General features: G+C 39.9%; 1 protein-coding gene across 2 annotated transcripts in view; it reads right to left on the bottom strand.

Moving 5' to 3' along the window:
* Positions 1 to 24,797, bottom strand: part of LOC309707327 (caM kinase-like vesicle-associated protein) — a 51,842-nt gene that overhangs the window by 10,243 nt on the left and 16,802 nt on the right. The window contains exons 1-2 of one of the 2 annotated variants that reach the window (XM_082534633.1): positions 19,343 to 19,359; positions 17,787 to 17,976 (exon numbers count right to left, since the gene is read on the bottom strand). The exons of the other annotated variant lie outside the window; for it this stretch is intronic. The gene's annotated coding sequence lies outside the window, so the exon portion shown is untranslated. Of the gene's footprint in view, positions 1 to 17,786; positions 17,977 to 19,342; positions 19,360 to 24,797 lie in introns of those variants that run through there. 2 annotated transcript variants of the gene reach the window in all.

The following is a 24,797-nucleotide window of genomic DNA, read 5'->3' as shown; positions in this document are numbered from 1 at the left end:
GACTCTTGCTGCAGCATTTTGGATTAGCTGAAGGCTTTTCAGTGAGTTTTTTGGACATCCTGATAATAATGAATTACAGTAGTCCAGCCTGGAAGTAATAAATGCATGAACTAGTTTTTCAGCGTCACTCTGAGACAGGATATTTCTAATTTTAGAGATGTTGCGCAAATGGAAGAAAGCAGTCTTACATATTTGTTTAATATGTGCGTTGAAGGACATGTCCTGGTCAAAAATGACTCCAAGGTTCCTCACCGCGTTACTGGAGGCCAAGGTAATGCCATCCAGAGTAAGAATCTGATTAGATACCATATTTCTAAGATTTTCAGGGCCGAGTACAATAACCTCAGTTTTATCTGAATTAAGAAGCAGAAAGTTAGCGGCCATCCAGGTCTTTATGTCTTTAAGACATTCCTGCAGTTTAACTAATTGGTGTGTGTTATCTGGCTTCATGGACAGATAGAGCTGGGTGTCATCTGCATAGCAGTGAAAATGTATGCTATGTCTTCTAATGATACTGCCTAAGGGAAGCATGTATAATGTAAACAGAATTGGTCCTAGCACTGAACCCTGTGGAACTCCATAATTAACCTCAGTGTGTGAAGAGGACTCTCCATTTACATGCACGAATTGGAGTCTATTAGATAGATATGATACAAACCACTGCAGCGCAGTACTTGTAATACCTACAGCATGTTCTAATCGCTCTAATAGGATATTATGATCAACAGTATCGAACGCTGCACTGAGGTCTAGCAGGACAAGCACAGAGATGAGTCCACTGTCAGAGGCCATAAGAAGATCATTTGTAACCTTCACTAAAGCTGTTTCTGTGCTGTGCTGAGCTCTGAAACCTGACTGAAACTCTTCAAATAAACCATTCCTCTGCAGATGATCTGTTAGCTGTTTGACAACTACTCTTTCAAGGATTTTTGATATGAAAGGAAGGTTGGAGATTGGCCTATAATTAGCTAAGACTGCTGGGTCTAGAGATGGCTTTTTGAGTAAAGGTTTAACTACAGCCAGCTTGAAGGCCTGTGGTACATAGCCGATTATTAGAGATAGGTTGATCATATTTAAGATTGAAGAATTAATTAATGGCAGGACTTGGTGCTCCAATAAGGAAAAACCACCTGTTTACACCCTCGGTTATGGACGAAGCATTTCACGGCTGGCTGGAGTGTGGGATACGGTCTTTCAACAATTTGTATATAGATAAGAGGTTTGTTTCTTTTGAAAAAAGCTTTCTCAAAAAGTTTTAATTTACGTTGATTTAAGTCTTTTAGATATTTGCAAATTAGATGTTTTGTCTCATCTAATTCTGAGTGTTTCCCTATGCACCCGTCCACTTCTCTGCTGGACCTGATAATTAAAAACAAAACGGACTCAAAGAAGATCATTGGTAAAATGTATACAGTGTTTAATGACCACAAGCTGACTACCTTAGAGGGCCTTAAGCATAGATGGGAAGGGGAACTAGGAGAAACAATACCCGAGACAACTTGGCTACAAGTTTCAATGAATATCTCCAACTCATCAGGCGATCTGTTATACATTTTAAGGTTGTACATCATCTCCACTGATTTGGACCCCACATGCGGCCTGGGTAAGACAGCTCCAGCCACTCTGCTGCACATGTTTTACATGTTTTACACAAGTTACATGGATGGAGCTCAACCTTTCAGACTAACTCCAACATAACAGGACAAACGATCCAGCCAACCCCTCTGATTTAAATGTTTGGTGTGATTCCCTCTGAAGCATCCCTGAATAAACTTGCTCTATCACCTCTCTGCTGGCCAGAAGATTTATTCTCACCAAGTGGAAGGACCCCCGGCCCCCAACATTTGGCCTGTGGATTAGAGACGTGATGTTCATCTAAGGAAGATTAAGTTCACCATCAGAGGGTGTGCTGGAAAATTTCATCCTTCCTGGCAACCGGTCATTAGTTATATTGACAAAATGTCATCCTGTGATATGGAATCATGATTCTGTTATGTTGAATGTATATAGCCCAGTGGCCCATTGTCTTGCATGCCTATAGTTTTGTGTGTACTCTGAGTATATATATCACTATTTTATTTTTCACTTGAGATCTGTTATTGAGAGGTGGGAGCAATGTTGTACATTTATTGGTATATGCTTATGTGTTTAACTGTTGGAAAAATAATTTTAATAAACTACCTGGATCAAAAAAAAAAGTGGACCACAAATGGAAACTTCTTTTATCATTATTTTCCTCATTCCCCATAGACTCTATAGATTTATGTGACCGCATCTGCCTGAGTAATACCCTCTATATCACATGGTAGTAAATCTTGTGAAAACATAAGTAGTGTTGTGTTTCGCTAATTTAGCACCTTTAATACCTGAGAAATGGAGACACTTATGCTCATTGATTGGCAACACTGCCTCCAGTGGTTAAAAACTGTGTTAAAGAATAGCTCTCTGCATCAACATAAGTCATGAGGATGCCTATGGTATGAGAATCCTAACATATTGAGAAATGTAATTTTATTGTGTTTTGAACAACCAATGCGAAGAAAAATGCCCTCCAAAAACCAAAAGAAATGGAATCAGCAAGAATGTGGATGAAATCCCTTGATATATTCAAGAAATCCTGAGAGAAAGCAGTGACTCTCTCTGTGTCTACTAGTGTTTTTAAAAAGGAATCATACTACTTATTAATCCAGTGCAGATACCTTGGGGCCAGCAACCACAACACTGCATGCTTGCTGACTGGACTCGCATAAATATTCTCTTTGCAAAACTAGGAATGTAAAGCAGTAGTGGAAAATGCCTGAACAGCATTTTCTAGAGATGAACATACGGTATAAAATATATATTTCCTATCCATGAAGCAACCATTTGTATTGTCACTTTGTGACGCAGGGTAGTAGGGAAAATGAGAACCTTCTTACTATGTAAGAAGGAAATTTGTCTTCTGCAGCTTCTGATATCCAATCTAAATGAACAAGGCTCAGCTGAGAAAACTGTGAAGAGAAAACTTTGTGCTCACTTCCCTTCCTTTTCTTAACTGAAGCACAACACTGACTTGTGCAGTCAGTGAGAGGAGCTGACCTTTTTTGGCTCCCTCTCTTTCTCTCACTCTCAGTACATTGTATATCAATGCTGTGGCTCAGTAAAATTGCGCTGCAAAGATGAAAGGAAAGTTCTGCAGGGATGGTGGTTTAAATGGAGGACATTCTGAGTAGGTTTAGCAGACCGAAAAAGGCCAAAACATGTCCGAAAAATACATTATGGCTACGTTCAGCAAGTAGCCACAGTCGTGACATTCTAGGAAAAATGCACATGAGAAGAAGAGAGTGGGCACGCAATTTTGAGAAATGAATTGCATGAAGTAATCCAGAAAATCAACCTTTGCGGTTTTTGAAAAACTTTATCTTGAGCCTGCAAAGCCACAAGAAGCACAAGGGAGAACATACGCAAAAAATTCAACACCAGATAATGTAATTCTTCAAAGAACTCATGAAGCAATGTAATGGAAGAAGAACTTGTCAAGCACTTGAAGCAGAAATAGCAGGATGCTTGCTATATCACATAACAGAGGCTGCATAATGGATCCATTTCAATCGACCGGCATCAGCAACATTCAAGCATTATCGCCCCGTGTTCTGACTGTTATCTGCCTCTGGGGAGCACTACTCAATGGCTCTTAATGCTTTATGTGCCACTGTGTGCTGTGACTCTGCTGTGGGCCCACCTCGGGACACAGTACTATATCACCAAGGAATTTCTGCTAGTGCTGTGAGGATTTACAGGACAGAAGATGGATAGTGAAAAAAGATGGAGGCTTATTAAGCAAGTGCAATACCTCCTTCAGCCAGGCAAGGCCGTCAGGAAATGAGTCGTTTTAGTTCTTTGTGCTTGATGAAACTCTTGCAGTGCCTGGAAAAGCCAGGGATTAGACTAAAGGCAGTGCTGAAAGTGCTTTTTGAAGCACGTAAGTGGGGATTATTTTAGCTGCTACTGGGATATAATGCAGGGTTACTCCACAGGGAAGTAGTTGGTATAGTTAGCTTACTTAAGTGAGCCATTTTTCCCTTGTTTTTAAGAAATGTTTCACTTCATGTTTAGTTGTTGACTCTCTGCGCGGCGTTCTTTCACACCCTTACTCCCCCTCTGCCTCAGTAGCTACTAAATGAGGATGCACAGTAAAGATCAGATCCCATGCATTACGCTTGTGCTGACTGTAGGCCATTACATACTTCACTGAAGCGAACCCAAGCAGTGCTAAACTGCAACAGTCATGCACAAACCACATTTTACACACATAACTGCTCATCTTATATAAGAATAACAGCAAAACACATGATTGAAAACCGTGTCATATCTTTTTAATATCACACATTTCTCATTTGAAAACATTTTTCAGGATCAAGAAGTATAAAAAGCTTTTATATCGCACCTAAGACCAAAAAATTAGACTAATATACTAATAAGATACCTTTGGACAAACAGAGAGGTTTCACTCAAACAGCAGGAAAGTTCCCATTCTCCATTTAGCCTTCTTCTACAGCTGAGAGATCACAGGCACGCTTTGAGGGTAACCCAGAGTTAGCCACCAAAACGTGAGAAGGAAACCAAAGGATAAACCGTTACATGCAGTTAGCTGCGTTTGACTGGTTAAATGTGACATAGTTGAACACTGGTGTGCCAGCGTATTATTAAAAAAGCCAAAACGCAGCCAGTGTGGCATATCAGACCTTGAAGGAAACACACTGTAGCTTTATAATGTTTCACTGAAGCTCTGCAGTCACAGTCCGATCATTTACTATTAATGCTCTTCTGAAGATTTTAGGTAGCAAACATAACCAGGAGATAATATGAATAAGTGGTCAAAATTCATCTTTCACACAAATACCATCCATGCTGAGTCCCTCAAGCACACTACTTGAGTGTTTTGGGCAAACTACTAATTCTGTTTTGACAAGGCTAAGATCAAATATCATCTCTTTCTCTGTCTCTCATTATCTCTCCATTCTCTGTGTTCCTAAAGACTGGTTGGAGCCTGAGTCTAAAAAGACGCGTCTCTCTAGGTTTTTGGAAATAAACATTCTTGACCTTCGTTTTCTTTCATCCTCACTGATCTCCTCCTGGGATTGCCCAAAAGACTGCGAGAGCACTTTGCTTTCAGCTAAAAAGAGAAAATAAGGGCAGCACAGATGGGCACAGTGACAATTGTGTAAGTCTTAATAAAGCCTTCTGAGCAGAAAGGTTCTATTGCACGCACACAGTGCAAGGAAACTATTCTTTTTGCAGTGAAAGCTAATAGAAAGCACATCTGTTGGATTGCAGCACGTCAGGTCTGAAAGCCCTCAACTTTAGCTGTGCCAAAACAATGGAAAACTAATGGGCTCATAAATAACACTCTGGCTACAGTTAACTTTGAGTTTCAGTAAGAATGTATCGACTCCTTCATGTTTTCACGACTTTCAAACAATGATTTCAAGATTCTTTTCAAATCCTAGCTTCACTGAGATTCACACAGACTGTCAGCGTCAGGCGATGGGATTGGTTACTATGGGGGACATAATACGCAGAACCTCTGTAGCTTCTGTTGTGTAATTGTTGTATTTGCATCTGTACTACAAAGACCATGGTGCTCTTCTATTCATTCCTGACTGACAGTAGAACAATATAAAGCACTGAAACAGAGAGCACATTTTCCAGTCCTAAGCAGTGTCTACAGACATTCAATCCAGCATTTAACAACCTGTCTTTGTAACTCACATCGATAACTGTATCAACATATTTACTAACCCAGGTGTTGTCTAATCTTATGCTCCTCGTTACGCCGACCTGTGGCATACACTGTATTCTGTTTCTGTTTATGATGACATCATATACATGTCACGTGTTAAACATAATCTCAGAGGTCAGACGAGTGCTATATTAAAAAAATGACCAACAATTGCTTTGTAAATCTCACCTATCACGTCTGCTTTCTAAGTGAAACGTTACTAATTCAAAAAAGAAATCTGACTTTACTTGCAGGTGTGAAGTTTTGAAGGTGCAATAATAATTTTAAGCAACACCAAGACTGTGAAGCAGCTATTTTTCAAGTCGGGTGTAGACACATAAAACAAAAGGATGTGTCGGCTGTGAAGGGTGAGCAGGTGTATGAAAGCTACAGGAAGTAAATCATTAAAATGACATGAAGGCAGTCCAGCCGTGGTACTCTAACTCAAAACCTATGTGCAATTTTACCCTTGTAGCTGTTATGAATTAAAGATACAGGCAAATATAGACACTGCACTGAAATCATTTGCTATCCATTAATGTAAAGCTGCCCAACTCTAAGTGAACTTTTATAAACAGTTTCAGCTAAGAGCCGAGACAATCCATTAGTGTGGAGAGTAACTGAGAGGCCAGCAGACGCGGTGGAATACTGATGGTATGCAATAAATCTACATCGGCAGTAAGTGACCCCGGCAGTGCCTCTGTTATAGAGGCCAGAATAATAGCTGCTACTATTCCCAGAAAAATGGGCCAACCAAGATGGAAACCAGTTCAAAGATATTTTACAGTATACAGTTCAAGCTGCATTAATTGAGTGGCATATGAGTGCATTCATAAAAGAACTTCCCCAAAACTCACTTGGAAGAGCATCAGCAACATCATCGCTCTGCCTCATTACTGCACTGCACAAGAATTACATCTTTTTTTCATTTTGATTAAGGGAAATGAATTCTTAGAAATGTTGACCAAAAAAAAAAAGTTTGCATGCTATGTCTCTGGGGCTTTTTACTGCACTAATTAAAATTGCAAGGCGGCGTATAAATCTTGCTGTTTCAACCTTTAGAGAGCTAGCTGAAGAACATGGACGAGAGAGCTCTATAACAAGAGGAGGAAGGCAGGGTAATAACAGCAGACAGGGAACACACGAAGGGACTGGGAGTTGCATTAATCCGCAGCATGTGTAGAGCAGGGTTAGAATAAAAAGATAGTGGCAAAGGTTTTAAAAAGCCGGCCAATTCACAATTGAATTAATTATTCATGGCTGGCAGTCTCATTTTCCACGGTGTGTCTCACTGGGCCTGTGATCCGTGTGTTTCTTGTATCGAGGAATCTCTGTGTCCTGGGGCACTTGCTAAACAGTGTGCTAGGAGCAGAAGCATGGCAGGTCTGGCAGTACAGTAATAATTACAAGCCTTCTCCACTCAGCCCTCTTTTAATCCTAGTTCAGTACACAATACTGCTCACGGTGTCTGCATCAGTCTCACACAGGGCCAGTCTCTCCAGATCCACTACATCTCTCGTTTGTTTGCGTAGCATCACAGAGGAATGAAAAGTTTTTGAGGGTTTATTGAAGGACCCTGGATCCTAAACACTTCGTCACCTTTAAAGTAGAGATGGACCGATCCGATATTACGTATCGGTATCGGTCCGATACTGACGTAAATTACTGCATCGGATATCGGAGAGAAATAAAAAAATGTAATCGATCCATTAAATATCAAAAAAGCACCTCACAAAACGCGTCGGAGCAGTATGCATCACGTGATAGAGCGGCTGTGTGTATTTGGAGCCTCGCTACCAAACCAGCATTTCATCTCCGAGGAAGTTTTCCCAGAGAGAAGTAAAGCAACTGTGTAAGTTCATCTCTGAATGTTTGTAAAGCATTCCAGCGTTAAGCTTAACAACCGATATATGGAGCAACTGCCTCTTCTCTCCCTCCCTCCCTCTCCTGCTGCTACTTCAATCATGAAACTGATTAATGATCAGCTGATTGGCTTTTGAGAGTCCTCTCTCTTCTTTGTTTTTGGCCCACTTTGCACCAGAAAGAGGAAACCAGCGGCTGAACAACAGCAGCACGTTTAACCTTGATAAGCTGTTGTTAGAATGTATTTAATATTACTTTGTACACCAGGATCTTTTTCTAGCTGATGGCTGGTAACTGTGCAGGGGCGGATCTAGAAAAGTTTAGCCAGGGGGGCCGATAGGGCATGAACAGGGAAAAGGGGGCACAAAGACATACTTTTCTTTCTTATTCTCATTTAAAATGTCGAGCTTTTAAAAAATGATTATTTGAATCTTGCACCCAAAGTTTTAATCTTATGTAAAATATATAGAAGTCCATTACTGTATATAGTAACTGTTAAGTCTAATATACCCTAGTAAGCTATGCTACTTTTTCCTTTGGGAAGATACCATCTGTGCAGTCTGCAATTCTGTTGAAGAAAGATGTTGAATCTATTTAATTATTCTTGAAAAAGTAATTTATTTATGTGCAATTTTTTTCACACTGCATCAAATTAAAGTTGATTATGTCAATTAAGCATCAAGAGGTGGAGGGTGGTTCCCTATTTTTTTTTTTTTTTTGCTGGGAGTTTGCAACCCTATTAGTTAGGTTGCTTAATATTTCTGCTAAGTACTCTTTAAAATACCAGAATAGGAAGGATGGTGTAGGTTTAAGTTTATCTGATTGATCAGTATTACTGAACCATGAAATATTTTGGGTGCAGGGTATTTTTTACATACAGGTATAACTAATAGCTTTAGTGTTGTTGTTTATTTAAACCTGAATATGAACTTGTACAAAATGCAGCAAGATATTAAATAAACAGTTTTATTGATTAAAAAACACACTATATCGGATTCATATACAGGGAGTGCAGAATTATTAGGCAAATGAGTATTTTGTCCACATCATCCTCTTCATGCATGTTGTCTTACTCCAAGCTGTATAGGCTCGAAAGCCTACTACCAATTAAGCATATTAGGTGATGTGCATCTCTGTAATGAGAAGGGGTGTGGTCTAATGACATCGACACCCTATATCAGGTGTGCATAATTATTAGGCAACTTCCTTTCCTTTGGCAAAATGGGTCAAAAGAAGGACTTGACAGGCCCAGAAAAGTCAAAAATAGTGAGATATCTTGCAGAGGGATGCAGCAGTCTCAAAATTGCAAAGCTTCTGAAGCGTGATCATCGAACAATCAAGCGTTTCATTCAAAATAGTCAACAGGGTCGCAAGAAGCGTGTGGAAAAACCAAGGCGCCAAATAACTGCCCATGAACTGAGAAAAGTCAAGCGTGCAGCTGCCAAGATGCCACTTGCCACCAGTTTGGCCATATTTCAGAGCTGCAACATCACTGGAGTGCCCAAAAGCACAAGGTGTGCAATACTCAGAGACATGGCCAAGGTAAGAAAGGCTGAAAGACGACCACCACTGAACAAGACACACAAGCTGAAACGTCAAGACTGGGCCAAGAAATATCTCAAGACTGGTTTTTCTAAGGTTTTATGGACTGATGAAATGAGAGTGAGTCTTGATGGGCCAGATGGATGGGCCCGTGGCTGGATTGGTAAAGGGCAGAGAGCTCCAGTCCCACTCAGACGCCAGCAAGGTGGAGGTGGAGTACTGGTTTGGGCTGGTATCATCAAAGATGAGCTTGTGGGGCCTTTTCGGGTTGAGGATGGAGTCAAGCTCAACTCCCAGTCCTACTGCCAGTTTCTGGAAGACACCTTCTTCAAGCAGTGGTACAGGAAGAAGTCTGCATCCTTCAAGAAAAACATGATTTTCATGCAGGACAATGCTCCATCACACGCGTCCAAGTACTCCACAGCGTGGCTGGCAAGAAAGGGTATAAAAGAAGAAAAACTAATGACATGGCCTCCTTGTTCACCTGATCTGAACCCCATTGAGAACCTGTGGTCCATCATCAAATGTGAGATTTACAAGGAGGGAAAACAGTACACCTCTCTGAACAGTGTCTGGGAGGCTGTGGTTGCTGCTGCACGCAATGTTGATGGTGAACAGATCAAAACACTGACAGAATCCATGGATGGCAGGCTTTTGAGTGTCCTTGCAAAGAAAGGTGGCTATATTGGTCGCTGATTTGTTTTTGTTTTGTTTTTGAATGTCAGAAATGTATATTTGTGAATGTGGAGATGTTATATTGGTTTCACTGGTAAAAATAAATAATTGAAATGGGTATATATTTGTTTTTTGTTAAGTTGCCTAATAATTATGCACAGTAATAGTCACCTGCACACACAGATATCCCCCTAAAATAGCTACAACTAAAAACAAACTAAAAACTACTTCCAAAAACATTCAGCTTTGATATTAATGAGTTTTTTGGGTTCATTGAGAACATGGTGTTAGGATGCCTGGGTCATTGACCCAGGGTTTTTGAGTTTATTATATTATTTATACTTTCTAGTCTTTGGTTTCTTTGAGTTCTGTCTTATGGTTTATGTCTCTGTCTTCTTTAGTTGCTCTGTCTCCCCTATCACCTGTATCCCCTTGTCTAGTTCGCGTCTCTGTGTATCCTTAGTTCCTATATCCCCGTGTTCAGTCAGTGTTTGTGTCTGCCCTGGTCCCACGTCTCTGTTCCCTCTGTAGTGCCTGCATGTGAGTCTGTGTTATGTGTTTCCTGTTTTACTTTGAAGATCTCTGTCTTATCTCAGTGTGTTCAGTTTACGCTTCCTTTTGTCTCGTCAGTTCTGATTTGCCCCAGCTGTGTTTCCCTCCTGTTATTCATTCCCTGATTGCTCCCTCTTTGTATTTAAGCCCTGTGTTTCTCTGTGTCCGTGTCGCGATCTACCGTTTATTTTGCTGTGTGTTTTGTCAATCCGCCGGTTTAAGTTTATTTAGATTTTTTCCAGTTATGTTATGTTTGAGTTCAGCATTAAAGCTATTTCAATTTACGTTTGTCTCTGGAGTCTGCACCTTGGGTCCTATCCCTGTCCGCACACAGCCCACACCTAACACATGGTTGTTGTTCAATAATAAAATTATTCCTCAAAAATACAACTTTCCTAATAATTCTGCACTCCCTGAAGGTATCGGCAGACTTCCAGATTTATGATATCGGTATTTGACATAAAAAAGTGGTATTGTGCTATCTCTACTTTATTAAAGAATAGGTGACGATGTGATTTCATTCATTCAAAACAAAAGCTGTGCATCTGACTCACACTGCTGCATTCTTCTATGAATGAGAACACTTTGCAGCTGCTTCATCAGCACAAGAGTAAGCGCACTTTTGCACTTCACTTCCTTCCCACTTCCTTCTGTCATCCTGTGCCATCACTCTCTCGCAGCCACGCTTCATGGCGAAACACTTTAAGCAAACAACAGCACGAGCTTAACTTTGCACCTTACAAGAGTCACATGACAAATCAGAGTACAGTTGCTTCTTACGGCAGCTTCTAGAGAGGAAGTGAGACAACAGGATGTGTCACATACAGCAAAGAGTCACAGTTATATGGTCAATGTATTTCCAACCCTTCCAGGACCGGCAAACAACCCTTTTTACATCTGATGCCCACCATGTACAAAAGAAACACATCCATCATTACACAGTATAGACCATTTTGTTGTTGTTGAATACAAAAGAAACTGTTATACTCATGATACATGTTCATTTACAAGTGTGATAAACTTTTGAAGTATTTTAATACTCAGTGAAAACTATAAAGAAATTTTTAATAGGCCAGCTCTGAATTAAAAGTAATTTAACCATATTTCCCTAAAAAGTGGGAACGTATTTAGAATGTACTTAGAATTAGAGATGGCACGATACCACTTTTTTATGTCCGATACCGATATCACAAATTTGGATATCTGCCGATACATATATGACTCCGATATAGTGTGTTTTTTAATCAATAAAACTGTTTTTTTAATATCTTGCTGCATTTTGTATAAGTTCATATTCAGATTTAAATAAACAACAACACTAAAGCCATTCTGTTATACCTGTATGTAAAAAATACACTGCGCCCAAAACATTTTAGTAGTATAGCTTACTAGGGTATATTAGACTTAACAGTTATACAGTAATGGACTTCTATATATTTTACATAAGATTAAAACTTTGGGTGTAAGATTCAAATAATAATTTATTAAAAGCTAGACATTTTAAATGAGAATAAGAAAGAAAAGTATGTCTTTGTGCCCCCTTTTCCCTATTAATGCCCTATCGGCCCCCCTGGCTAAACTTTGCTAGATCCGCCCCTGCACAGTTACCAGCCGTCAGCTAGAAAAGGATCCTGGTGTAGAAAGTAATATTAAATAAATTCTAACAACAGCTTATCAAGGTTAAACGTGCTGCTGTTGTTCAGCCGCTGGTTTCCTCTTTCTGGTGCAAAGTGGGCCAAAAACAAAGAAGAGAGACGGACTCTCAAAAGCCAATCAGCTGATCATTAATCAGTTTCATGATTGAAGTAGCAGCAGGAGAGGGAGGGAGGGAGAGAAGAGGCAGTTGCTCCATATATCGGTTGTTAAGCTTAACGCTGGAATGCTTTACAAACATTCAGAGATGAACTTACACAGTTGCTTTACTTCTCTCTGGGAAAACTTCCTCGGAGATGAAATGCTGGTTTGGTAGCGAGGCTCCAAATACACACAGCCGCTCTATCACGTGATGCATACTGCTCCGACGCATTTTATGAGGTGCTTTTTTGATATTTAATGGATCGGATTACATTTTTTATTTCTCTCCGATATCCGATGCAGTAATTTACGTCAGTATCAGACCGATACCGATACGTAATATCGGATCGGTCCAGCTCTACTTAGAATGCTCTACCTATTTTACTATATTTAAAGTCTCTACAGTGATGTGCATACGACAATAAGGTTTGCGCCAGCCCTCATTTCTTTATTTTTTGTTAGGACAATGGGAAATAGGTGGAGCACTTCATTAAAATGTGCAAACATTCAAGGAAATGCAGCATATAGGCCAAAAACAGTTTGGACAGTTCTAAAAAGCTTGAAAGTTAATATTAGGCATGACCACTTTTATTCTTCAGCAGAGCCTGAACTCTCTTAGACAGTTTTCTTGTCAGTGCATTAAGTAGCTTTCAGGAATATTTCTTCGAGCCTCTTGAAGAACACACAAAGCTCTTCTTTGGATGCTGACTTCAATAATGATCAGGTTCAGGTTCTGGGGAGGCCATCCATGATTGATAGTGTTTTATTGTATTGTTCTTTTTTACATTGGCAGTGTGTTTGAGATCATTCAAGAATGTTAAATGAATTAGTTGCATATCAGATGCTTTCCACATGGTAAATCAAAAGATTCTGTGTTCATAATTCCATCAATTTCGATCTCCAACACTAACCGGGTGAAATGCCTCCCCAAACCATGACAGAGCCTCCAACACATTTTGTTGAAGGCTGAAGACAATGTGGTAACTCTCTCCTGACCTCCTCCGTACATATTTACAACAAGTTGAACCAAAAACTTCAAATTTGGATGTGTTGCTGCCACAACTTTTCAGTCAAGTTCTTGTGTAATTTGGCATGTCTCACTTTTCCCCCCTTGTTCACCTCATTTGAATGGTTCTTTGCAGCCACCTTTTGCAGGCCATTTCAGTCCTATAAAAAATGGACAGGTAAAAAAGAGCCAAAGACAAACAAGCTTCAGAAACCCTGAAAAACTGTTGCTTAAGACCACTTTTTAAAAATTATAAGAAACTCTGACTCCTTTGGAACAAATTATAATGAAATGAGGGGGTGGCTAAAGACTTTTGTACAATGTTATATATTCTACTAGAAAATGTAGAACTGTCTCTTGCAAGTGCAGTTTCTCTAGTGAAACTAGCTCAATGAAACAGCGAAGTAGTGAGAGTTGTGTTGATGGCAGCTGTTCCAATAAAGCATACAGCTAAAAATGCTGATAAAAGCTTATAAAACTGATTATATCTCTATTATGCGTATGTAAATGACAAAGAGTTAGATATCATACATAAAAAAATTAACTTCTATATCTACGTCCTACTGAGAGGATCAAACTGTATTATTAGAAATGCAATCCAAATGGCCACTTTTGACTTCCAATATGAGTGTCCATGGGTACTTTAGTGCAGACACTGCAGTACATACAGTGGGGCAAAAAAGTATTTAGTCAGCCACCGATTGTGCAAGTTCCCCCACTTAAAATGATGACAGAGGTCAGTAATTTGCACCAGAGGTACACTTCAACTGTGAGAGACAGAATGTGAAAAAACAATCCATGAATTCACATGGTAGGATTTGTAAAGAATTTATTCGTAAATTAGGGTGGAAAATAAGTATTTGGTCACCTCAAACAAGGAAAATCTCTGGCTCTCACAGACCTGTAACGTCTTCTGTAAGAAGCTTTTCTGTCCCCCACTCGTTACCTGTATGAATGGCACCTGTTTGAACTCATCATCTGTATAAAAGACACCTGTCCACAGCCTCAAACAGTCAGACTCCAAACTCCGCCATGGCCAAGACCAAAGAGCTTTCGAAGGACACCAGGAAAAGTATTGTAGACCTGCACCAGACTGGGAAGAGTGAATCTACAATAGGCAAGGAGCTTGGTGTGAAAAAATCAACTGTGGGAGCAATCATCAGAAAATGGAAGACATACAAGACCACTGATAATCTCCCACGATCTGGGGCTCCACGCAAGATCTCATCCCGTGGGGTCAAAATGATGATGAGAACGGTGAGCAAAGATCCCAGAACCACACGGGGGGACCTGGTGAATGACCTGCAGAGAGCTGGGACCAAAGTAACAAAGGTCACCATCAGTAACACACTACAACGGCAGGGAATCAAATCCCGCAGTGCCAGACGTGTTCCGCTGCTGAAGCCAGTGCATGTCCAGGCCCGTCTGAAGTTTGCCAGAGAGCACATGGATGATACAGCAGAGGATTGGGAGAATGTCATGTGGTCAGATGAAACCAAAGTAGAACTTTTTGGTATAAACTCAACTCGTCGTGTTTGGAGGAAGAAGAATACTGAGTTGCATCCCAAGAACACCATACCTACTGTGAAGCATGGGGGTGGAAACATCATGCTATGGGGCTGTTTTTCTGCCAAGGGGACAGGACGACTGATCCGTGTTAAGGACAGAATGAATGGGGCCATGTATCGTGAGATTTTGAGCCAAAACCTCCTTCCATCAGTGAGAACTGATGAGAACTGAAGATGAAACGAGGCTGGGTCTTCCAACATGACAATGATCCAAAACACACCGCCCGGGCAACAAAGGAGTGGCTCCGTAAGAAGCATTTGAAAGTCCTGGAGTGGCCTAGCCAGTCTCCAGACCTCAACCCCATAGAAAATCTGTGGCGGGAGTTGAAAGTCTGTGTTGCTCGGCGACAGCCCCAAAACATCACTGCTCTCGAGAAGATCTGCATGGAGGAATGGGCCAAAATACCAGCTACTGTGTGTGCAAACCTGGTAAAGACCTATAGTAAACGTTTGACCTCTGTTATTGCCAACAAAGGTTATGTTACAAAGTATTGAGTTGTATTTTTGTTATTGACCAAATACTTATTTTCCACCCTGATTTACAAATAAATTCTTTACAAATCCTACCATGTGGATTCATGGATTTTTTTTTTTTTCACATTCTGTCTCTCACAGTTGAAGTGTACCTCTGGTGCAAATTACTGACCTCTGTCATCATTTTAGGTGGGGGAACTTGCACAATCGGTGGCTGACTAAATACTTTTTTGCCCCACTGTATATATGCACAATAGTCTTCAGGTAACATGGCTCATAAGCACATTCGCTATGGACAGAGTGTGTGAGAAACAATGTTAGCTTGTTTTTGATGAAACAGCTGCAGACAATCCAACCTGAAGGAGAATAGTTTGTTTGTATACATATGAGTACATACCTGAATACACGCCTGTCATTGTGCAATGCACGGTGAAACCATATAGTGCGATGCTCTATGAGAATTTGTGTCCTTTCGGATTTCCATTGGAGACAGCCACAATTTCTAATTTTAGCCCAAGAAATGTCTCTGCTGTCAACACTCCTGTACCGTTATGTCACTTGTAATTCAATACACAAAAGTATTGTGATTGTAACGAATCACAACATATTGTATGTGTTCTCCGGCTGTACTCTTTGTAGATACACATCAAAGATTATAAGAAGAATACAAGTTTGGGGAGAATTTAAGGTTGAAAGGCTAATGCAAGAGTCTTAGCAATACTATCACAAATGATTGGTGATGTCTAACATTGGTGCAGAAAACAGATGTTCCTGAGTATGCACACAAATCTGCACAAAGTAGATTCACAAGAAGATGCGACAGTCAGGGACAGTTTTGACTACCAATTCATTTCCAGAATAACTATAAAGATACTGGCTGTCGCCCATGCTAGCCCTCAGCCTTCTAGTAAATGCACTTATGGTATACATTTTAAAATCTTAGGTGCCATCTTTCTTGAGTTATCGTGTTCATAAGGTTTTCAGAAAACATGACTTTTGACCTTGATCATCAAGATTTTTAGTAGATGTTCCCATGGCATCATTTTGAAAATGCTTGAAACTCGGTGTCCATGCCTGGTGATGTGACAGCAATACCCCATTAGACTTTTATGGCTGACGGGTCACAGTGGAAGGAATCAAGAACCCTAACGTGATTTTTCTCTGGGGGCAACAGCCTATTTTTGAAAGGGTTTCCAGTCCAGCCACTTGGTATCTGATGCAAAACCTCTAGCAAGATTTTCATTGAACCAAAACCTGCTTAAACATCAGTCGTCAGTAAAACTAAAGTCATTAATAGGACAACGAATGTAAACCACAACACTCCCAGTACCAAAGATGTTGCCTGCAGATGTCAGCATATTCATATATATTTAAACACACATTCATGTAAGTGTGGTGAACACAAATGTGCTACCACATTTTGGGAAATTTTATTATTTTTAAGAAAAACATATGTCAGCAATTAAGACAATTATTATTTTACATTCATTACGTGTAGTCCATAACAATTGAGGAGAGTAAAAGTGAGAAATAATAAGCGGAACTGTTGACACTGTAGTCGTTCGCCCGCGGTTGCCTAGAGCGGACCAACTTCCTGTCCTCTCAGATGCAATTCGGGAAAAGACACGAGTGCTCCTGTGATTCTTTCTCTGAGACTCTACCTTTATTTTTACAGGTCAGTATCGTCTTAAAAATACAGTGTATGAGGGTTTTGTGCCTTGTTCTACTTCGGTGTTTACTGAGAGTTATGTTGACACCGCCGATGTAACCTTAAGTGGGGTTTAGTTGAAAATTACTGAAGCGCGGCACCGCAGCGGTGGTAAAGCCGAGCCGCGCAGCCCCAAGTCTCGCGAGAGTTACCGCGAGTTATCGCGAGAGTTACCGCGAGAGTTCGCCAGCCCGCGGGATGTATTTAAACTTGGTAAACTCCATTTAACAAGCAAATATGTGTGTGTGGTGCTCCAATTTAACTGTAAAGGCCCTGACATCAGATTATTCGAGATTAAAATATCTTATATATACTTTATGGTTCAAGTGATGTGGAAATGTTAAGAATAAGCTAAGAATGAATGTACATTTATGTTGTTACATTGCAAAGTAATACATCCAGGTGTGTTTTGTCTAATCTAGTAAGATTTATGCACTTATATCAGATTTGTGGATAAGCTATTTTGAGTTTGCCCTATATGTGAGAAAGAGCAATAAGACGTTTAAGGCATTATATGCTATCTGCACTGCTGATGTAAATGAGTGAAGGAATAGTGAGGTTAACAGTGTAAACTGGAGAAATGTAATGACCATAGATGCATATATTTGCCAAATGCCTTTTATTTACCTTTTACAGTTATTGAGCATATCTGACAAGTGAAAGCACTGGATGTAAATTATATTTGTTGATCTGAAATAAGAGATGCAATTCGGGAAAAGACACGAGTGCTCCTGTGATTCTTTCTCTGAGACTCTACCTTTATTTTTACAGATTTGTATTCTTTTTGTTATTGTGGTCTTCACATCTGGGACCCGTAACATAAGCACCTTTTTTTTTACCTACCTAAGCACTTTGTAACATTCCCGACACTCACTAACACTCCGATGGATTCACTGAGGGAAACTTGTCTTGCCTTGACAAGGATACTTGTCTTGTCCAAACATACTTCACCATCCAGACTGGAGTAAACAAGGAACTGATCCACTGACCTTCTGACTGGCAGAAGCTGTACTCTACCTCCTGACTCCTGCACCTTTAAAGATATCATAAGCTATGATTGCTGTATGATTTCCATTAAAACAAAAGTTATACCACTTAAATTATTTATTAGGTGCATAATCATCCATCAATCCATCCATCCATCCATCCATCCATCCATAATCATGCAAAAGTGAAATTACATGAGATTAATAATCATGGCTGCCAATTCCAAACAAATTAACTTTAATAAAGCTGTGCCTTTTGGAGACTCATTGGGAGATTTCTCCTCTCCTCAACTTCTCCTCTACAACACCCAAGTCTTTACTAAGCCAACCTCATTAACTGCTTTGCTCCTGCAAGCTGCTTCACGGGACAGACACTTTAATTGTTACCCATAAAATCGACATTACATGAAAAATATAATCTAGAAGCAGTGATAAATAAAATGGACTTGTTTTTAATGTCGAGCTAACACTAATTGAAAGTCCCCTTAGAGTGCTGACTGTGAAATTAACAGAGCAAAAGAGACACAAATTATGAACAGTAAATTTATGATAGGACATAAATAAAACTGACCGAACGAGACTGTAAATTGGTCACATTTAGAGCAAACAACTGTTAAAAAAGAAGAAGAAGAAAGAAAAGAAAGAAAACAGTAGGAAAAATAACTTTCTAGGACAAACACAGCAAAAAAATCAACCTCAGGCTGATATTCATGTTTCTTTTTCTACATAATATTGTTTTGTTTGGCAACATAAAAGGTAGATTAAAGTCACAATGAAGCCACAATTAAATAGCGTTTTATTAACACAGCCAGGTAGTCAGTTACATGTTTCATAACGCTGCTCCTGCTACATGGCTTCCTTCAAAAAAAGGAGAATGTTGATCAGTTATCAGAGACTTCTTAAAAACCTCTTAAAAATAGCAGTTCCTTTTCTTGAAGTTGGATATATAACAGATCAAATTAGCTGAATGAAAAACTGCTATTTCTTTGGCCCAGCACCCAACACACTAAATGCCCTGTCTTACTCTCGTAGTCTCAAGATCCATCAAGTCATCACCAGGAGCGACAGCCACCCCTGACTCTAATCTCATCCTTTTGCTAAATCTACTTTCACCTGTCTTCAGGAAGAAGAAATGCTAAAACCAAGAATGTCAGTACTTTATGAACTCTAGGAGTTCCAGCAGCTGATTTGTTTTTCCATCAAAACTGAAGCTTTTTATTAAAAAAAATAAAATAAAACAAAACTTCAGTTTTAGCCTGTATACAGTACAACAAGATGGTGCATACAGTCCATGGAAAGACAGTACAGACATGCATATATAAGCACCCTGCCTGGGGCAGCACAGACAGAAGTAAAGATACATCTGCAGGAATTAAAAAATGCTTCTAAATGACTGGTGTTGTAGAGACCCACCTTTTAGCACATCCCAGCACACCCACTCACTTCACCAGATGCACCTTGTTTAGTTCTCTCACCTTTGATTGGGTGTGGTGCTTGTCCTTGATTGCACTCACCTGTCACACATTATATGTCACACAGTACATAAGGACTGCATTCACTTTTGGCTGACTCTTTCCTCACTTCCACACGGGGCGGCAGCTGAGCATTGGCAGTCCATGTGTGTCTTTGTTTCCTTCCTTTTTTGCCTTATTTATTTGAGAATAAAAGGAGTACCCTGAAAATAATTCTGCATTAGATGGCTGCTTTTCTTATTCTAACCGGATGAGCCCATGAAGCTGATTGCTTCAGCCCTGAACCTTCCTCCCTTCAAAACAACTGGATAATTTTCTCTTAACCTGAGGCTTAATGAATCTGCCTGATAAATTGACAAGAGGGGGAAAATAAAGAGAAGTGTGGGGAGAAATATGAGCAGCTGAATCGGTGCAGCCCTGAGTTCATTCAAAGACGAGACTTAAAGCTAATGCCTGTACAGTTCCACATTAAAGACATAGGAGTCCAGCAAGAAAAATAAAACATCGTTGTGTCCTACTTTACTAACAGCTCTTCAAGGCTAACCACCAGAAATCTATTTAAAATCTGCTGAGACATTTCACTAAAGACTCAAACCATCAATCTCATCATAGTACAAAAGGAAGAGTAAGGGGATCACCAAAGTCATTAAGGGTGATCTTTTAGGAACCAAGCCTTCCAGTTCAAGACAAATGTGCAAACGCAAATTAGCCTGGAGCCCTCCAGTTCAGTTTCAATTTCCAAGGGGTTTTCATCAACAGACAAAGACTAAAATACTCCTACATACAACTTTATTAATGCACTGCACTACAATCCTGGACTGTACTGCATGGCATGTGTCTGTGACTGATATCATGGTCGTGATAAAAAGAGGGAAAAGCCCAATATTTCTTTTTGTCTTTTTTTTTTTTTTCTTGTTAGCACAATCCAATTCTTTCCTGCACCACCCCGTGTCCTCTCACAATCTGCTGTTTCCTCTACTCAGTGTAAGGCGAGTAGTTTGGGTCTAATGCTCTCATTAGTTCCTGCTCTATCTCTGCATAGCATTGCATGCTGGCTTCATCTTTTATTCTCTGTTCTCATTCAGTTTGAACAGCCCTGCTCTCCCATCTGGGAGCAGAGGATTCTTTTCCTCCCATTATATCATCCTTTCACTGAACTGGATAAACTGTAAATAGGAAGTTTAGAGCCTCTGACAGGGGATGGAGAGTGCTGATGCTCCTCCTGCTACACCCAGAGCCTGATGGTTAAAACAAGGATGATGTGGAGGCTTTTGTGTTAAGTCCTGCACATCTGAAACTGAATGCCACATGACAGCGTGTTGCTCAAAGGCAACACGTGTGATGAGGATATGGGAATCTGCATGAGTCATCATTATGAATTTGATGACAAAATAGCATCAATCCACAGAGAGTGCAGACACTGACATCAAAATATGCTCCTTAAAAATACATAAAGATCACATACCAGTATGTCTGTATGTCTGTATGTATGTCTGTATGTATGTCTGTATGTATGTCTGTATGTATGTCAACATGATATATAGAAGCATGCTAAAAATAATACTGTGTACAGCTGCAAAACGGGGCTAGGCTGCTAAGTACTTGAATGCATCTGAGCAGTATAAATCAGCTCTGGTGAAATAGATTTAGGTATTCAGCTAAAAAAAAGTGAGTCAGCAAAAACAGGAATGCTGCAGTGGGAAGTTTAACACTGTTGTGTAAAAGGAAAGCAATCTCATAGGTGTGAAATCGACGTGGCTCACTCATTTTCAGCAGGAAACCATCATCAAATCAGCACACACTGCAGTATAACGGATGAAAACCAACCCAGCGATAATGATTCAGTCTCATAAACAGGCCTCCCTCATTCTTCTAGAATTAACCAGTTTTAGATTTTGTTAGCTCTCCCTCCAAGTCCAGCCTTAAAAGCCATCCACGTCTTCATTTAAATTCTCTTTAATTTGGAGAGAGCAAATAAAACTCAACAGCATAAAGAGACTTTGTGGTCAGGGCACCATGCCGCTGCTTGTTAGAAGTGTGCTACTAGGTTCTTGGAGGGAATAGAAACTGATGGGGATGAGTGTTACAGAACTGTTGTTTTCTGAGGCTTTGGTGTGAAATCAAAGAGAAGTTTCTAACGCTCGCTGCTTTGGAGAAAAGCCTAGAAATGGAACGGGGATATTATATCAGTTAATGATGACTATCTACAGCAAAACTCCTGCAGGGAGATGTTAAGTACAGTAAGGACAGTCAGAGCATATCATTACATGAATTCTACTTTAAATGTTTACCACCTGAAATGGAATACACACAGCTTTCTAGTTAAGGTTTGAGGTTTTATTTCAGTCAAGAACCATAAACCTTTTTCCCTTTATTGTCACACAGATTAACCTGCCAAATTTTTAAAAAGCATCTGGTCACAAAAGAAATAACTGTTCCAGTTTTCCTTCATTATTTAGGCTCAGAGTCAGTCAGCAGAGCACACTAGCTTTCACTAGTTTGACATGGCTTTTATTTGAGACACAAAAACAAGAGGACAGGAAGACAGATTTTGACAGGGTGCTGTTGCTTTGATGATTCAGCTCAAAATGAACTCTTTGCCAAATTGTCTGCTTGCTTTGTAACAATGTTTAGCTGGGTTGTGCATGTCATCCACATGGATGCCAGGACCCAAGCAGTATTTTGCATTGTGACAACAATACATGAATGCTGTCACGGTCCTGGGTCAGTGGCCCAGTGTTTTGAGTTTCTTGTGTCTCTGAGTTTTTGTATTATGCTCTTAGTTCTTTGTTGCCCCAGTTTATTCTATAGTTTAGTGTCTTAATTTGGCCTTCTTGTATTCTGTTTAGTTCTCTGAGTATTTAGTAGCTGCCCTCTATGTCTCTTTGTTGTTGTTCTCTGTTTTTCTTAGTTGCTCTGTCTCCCCTAATCTAGTTTGCGTCTGTGCTACTTCCTGTTTTACTTTGAAGGTCTGTGTCTCATGTGAGTGTATCCTACTACTTTGCCCCCTTCTCTCGTCAGTCCTGATTTCTCCCAGCTGTGCTCCCCTTCTGTGTCTCATTCCCCTCGTTATTTCCCAGTGTATTTGAGCCCTGTATTTCTCTGTGTCAGTGTCACGATCTCCCTCATGCTGTGTGCGATTCTCCCCGTGTCTCCTGGTGTACATTATAATTAGCTTTTCCCAGTTTAGTTTTGTATTGTTTGTGATCTGTTTTCCAGCAATAAAGCTGTGCTTTTGAGTTCAAGTTCTGTCCCCGTGAGTTTGCATCTGGGTCCAATTCCTGCCTGCCACACAGCCGAAACATGACAAATGCATTCCCTTGCTGCACGTTCTAAGGGTACTGTTGTTGTCTGGCATCCACATCCAGAGAATCTATAGCAAACGATTGATTTAGGAATGATCATTGATGTTTTTGAAGACTTGTGAACCAAATACAAATACGTGTGCACCAAAAGGAAGCAATATTGATCAGTATCAGTCACAGTATCAGTTCCGCTGTTCATACATAATTCGGTTAGAAATGGTTCATAGCCTACACATTTTAAGCATTTACGGTTTACAGCTAAAAAGATGATAAGGGGCCGGTGATTTCATGATGAAATTATATGCCATCCAGTATAGGTACATGTACCTATAAATGTAAAAATTATGAGTGCAAGGATTTTAACTATTGTCTTGAACAATGCATCAATTCCACAGTCAGTGCTATAAGGAATAATATGTGGTTTATTAGCCAAAGAAATGAGAAACGCTGTGTGGGAGTGTGTAGCTCAACTCACAGTTTAATGGAGTGTAGGTTTCAACAGATGCTGATACAATTTTTTAGGGTAATTAAGATAAGGTAATATTAACCCTCTACAGTCTGAACCATGAAATAATTGCTAGAGAATTCAAATTTTTTGAAAATGAGTGTTTAGTGAACCTTCTAATGAAATAATTACGATTCATATGTTATTGCTTGCAAGAAGACAAATGAGACCTTCACCTGGAGCACAATTTGGGATAAAGACCAAATTATTGTGTGATTGGGTGATCATTATGTGCAAGCAGATGCTACCACAGGTGATACCACTGTGGACTGTGTACGAATGGACGGACAACAGACGCATGGCCATTTAATAATGATTAAAATCAGTATACCTGGCAGCTACGATAGTTTTGTGCACAGACAGGCAAAACCGTTAGAACAAAAATGAAATAAGTTCATTATTGTCCAGACAGCAAAAACTGTTTCTTAAAATTTCCTTTTAAAAAATCTTTACACTGATTTACATCTGGAATCCAGGAATCAGGCAGCTCAAGGCAGAGGCCTTATCAGTATGCATGTACAGTACTTTGTTCTGACAGTCACATACTGTACACCCAAGAAAACTATGCACAAAGGAAAGCATGACTTTTTCAAACAGGCTGGTCTATGTGTACTTTCTTGTGGACAGTAGATTTTTCAGAATGGAGCTTGTGAGGATAATTTATCTCTACTGAAGATAAAAAGCGGGAAAGTTAGTTGTTCTTGCACAGCAGTTATAAAAAAAATATGGCACGAGGGCCTAAGTGGCAAATTTGTTAAAGAGAGTTAGTAAATTACCACAAATTCAATAATTAGATCCGACATTTCTGCAGTCATAAATATGCAGAATGTCTGCCGAGGTCTTTAAAACATTGCCACAGAGCAGATTAATTCAACCTTCATGTCCTATTTGAGAAAAATCGCCTTTATGCTTGTGCAAAGACTGTTTGTTAAAAAGCTTTTCTGCAGAGTAAGTAATCTCTGGTGCAATGTAAACTAGGGATAATAACATTTTTGTCTTTGTCTGTAAAATATCAAAGATCCAGTTCGTAACACAGAAACCTACATACAGTGTAATGTCTAAGTAAGTAGGTCGTTTTTGCAATGTACACCACAGCGTCATCATATTTACCAGCTATTCTCTCTGGGGGGGCAGCAGGATGAGGAATGCATAATCTCCCTTGACAGAATGTTCATGAAAATTACGATGGTGTCACTGCTGTATGCTTTTGGATGCTTAGAAAGAGAAGCAGGCTTGCACTGAACTTGTAGCTGCTTTACAAATGGCAGCTGAGTGGAGCAGCTACATTTCTCACTGTGCGCAGGTAAGCAGATGTTTGAGACACCGACTTTAAGAGAATTCAGTTGCAAACAGAATCACAGTGCTGTGGCTTACAAGTTCCACAAGAGCTTAAGTGCAGTCTCCATGGTTACATAGTACTCACATGGGTGAAATGGAACAGGGCTCGATCTGTAAGAGATGACATATTCACGGTGGAGAAAGAACTTTGCCTTCTGGAGGGAACACACTCTAACACCTCAGACTGGGGTGAGTACGTGTTGAGACCCACCATATGGACCCAGTGAGGGATGATGAGCTGTGTCTCA

This window comes from Aulonocara stuartgranti, assembly GCF_965226115.1.
Source record: "Aulonocara stuartgranti genome assembly, chromosome: 5".
NCBI lineage: Eukaryota > Metazoa > Chordata > Actinopteri > Cichliformes > Cichlidae > Aulonocara > Aulonocara stuartgranti.
This window is presented reverse-complemented; position numbering and strand designations above follow the sequence as displayed.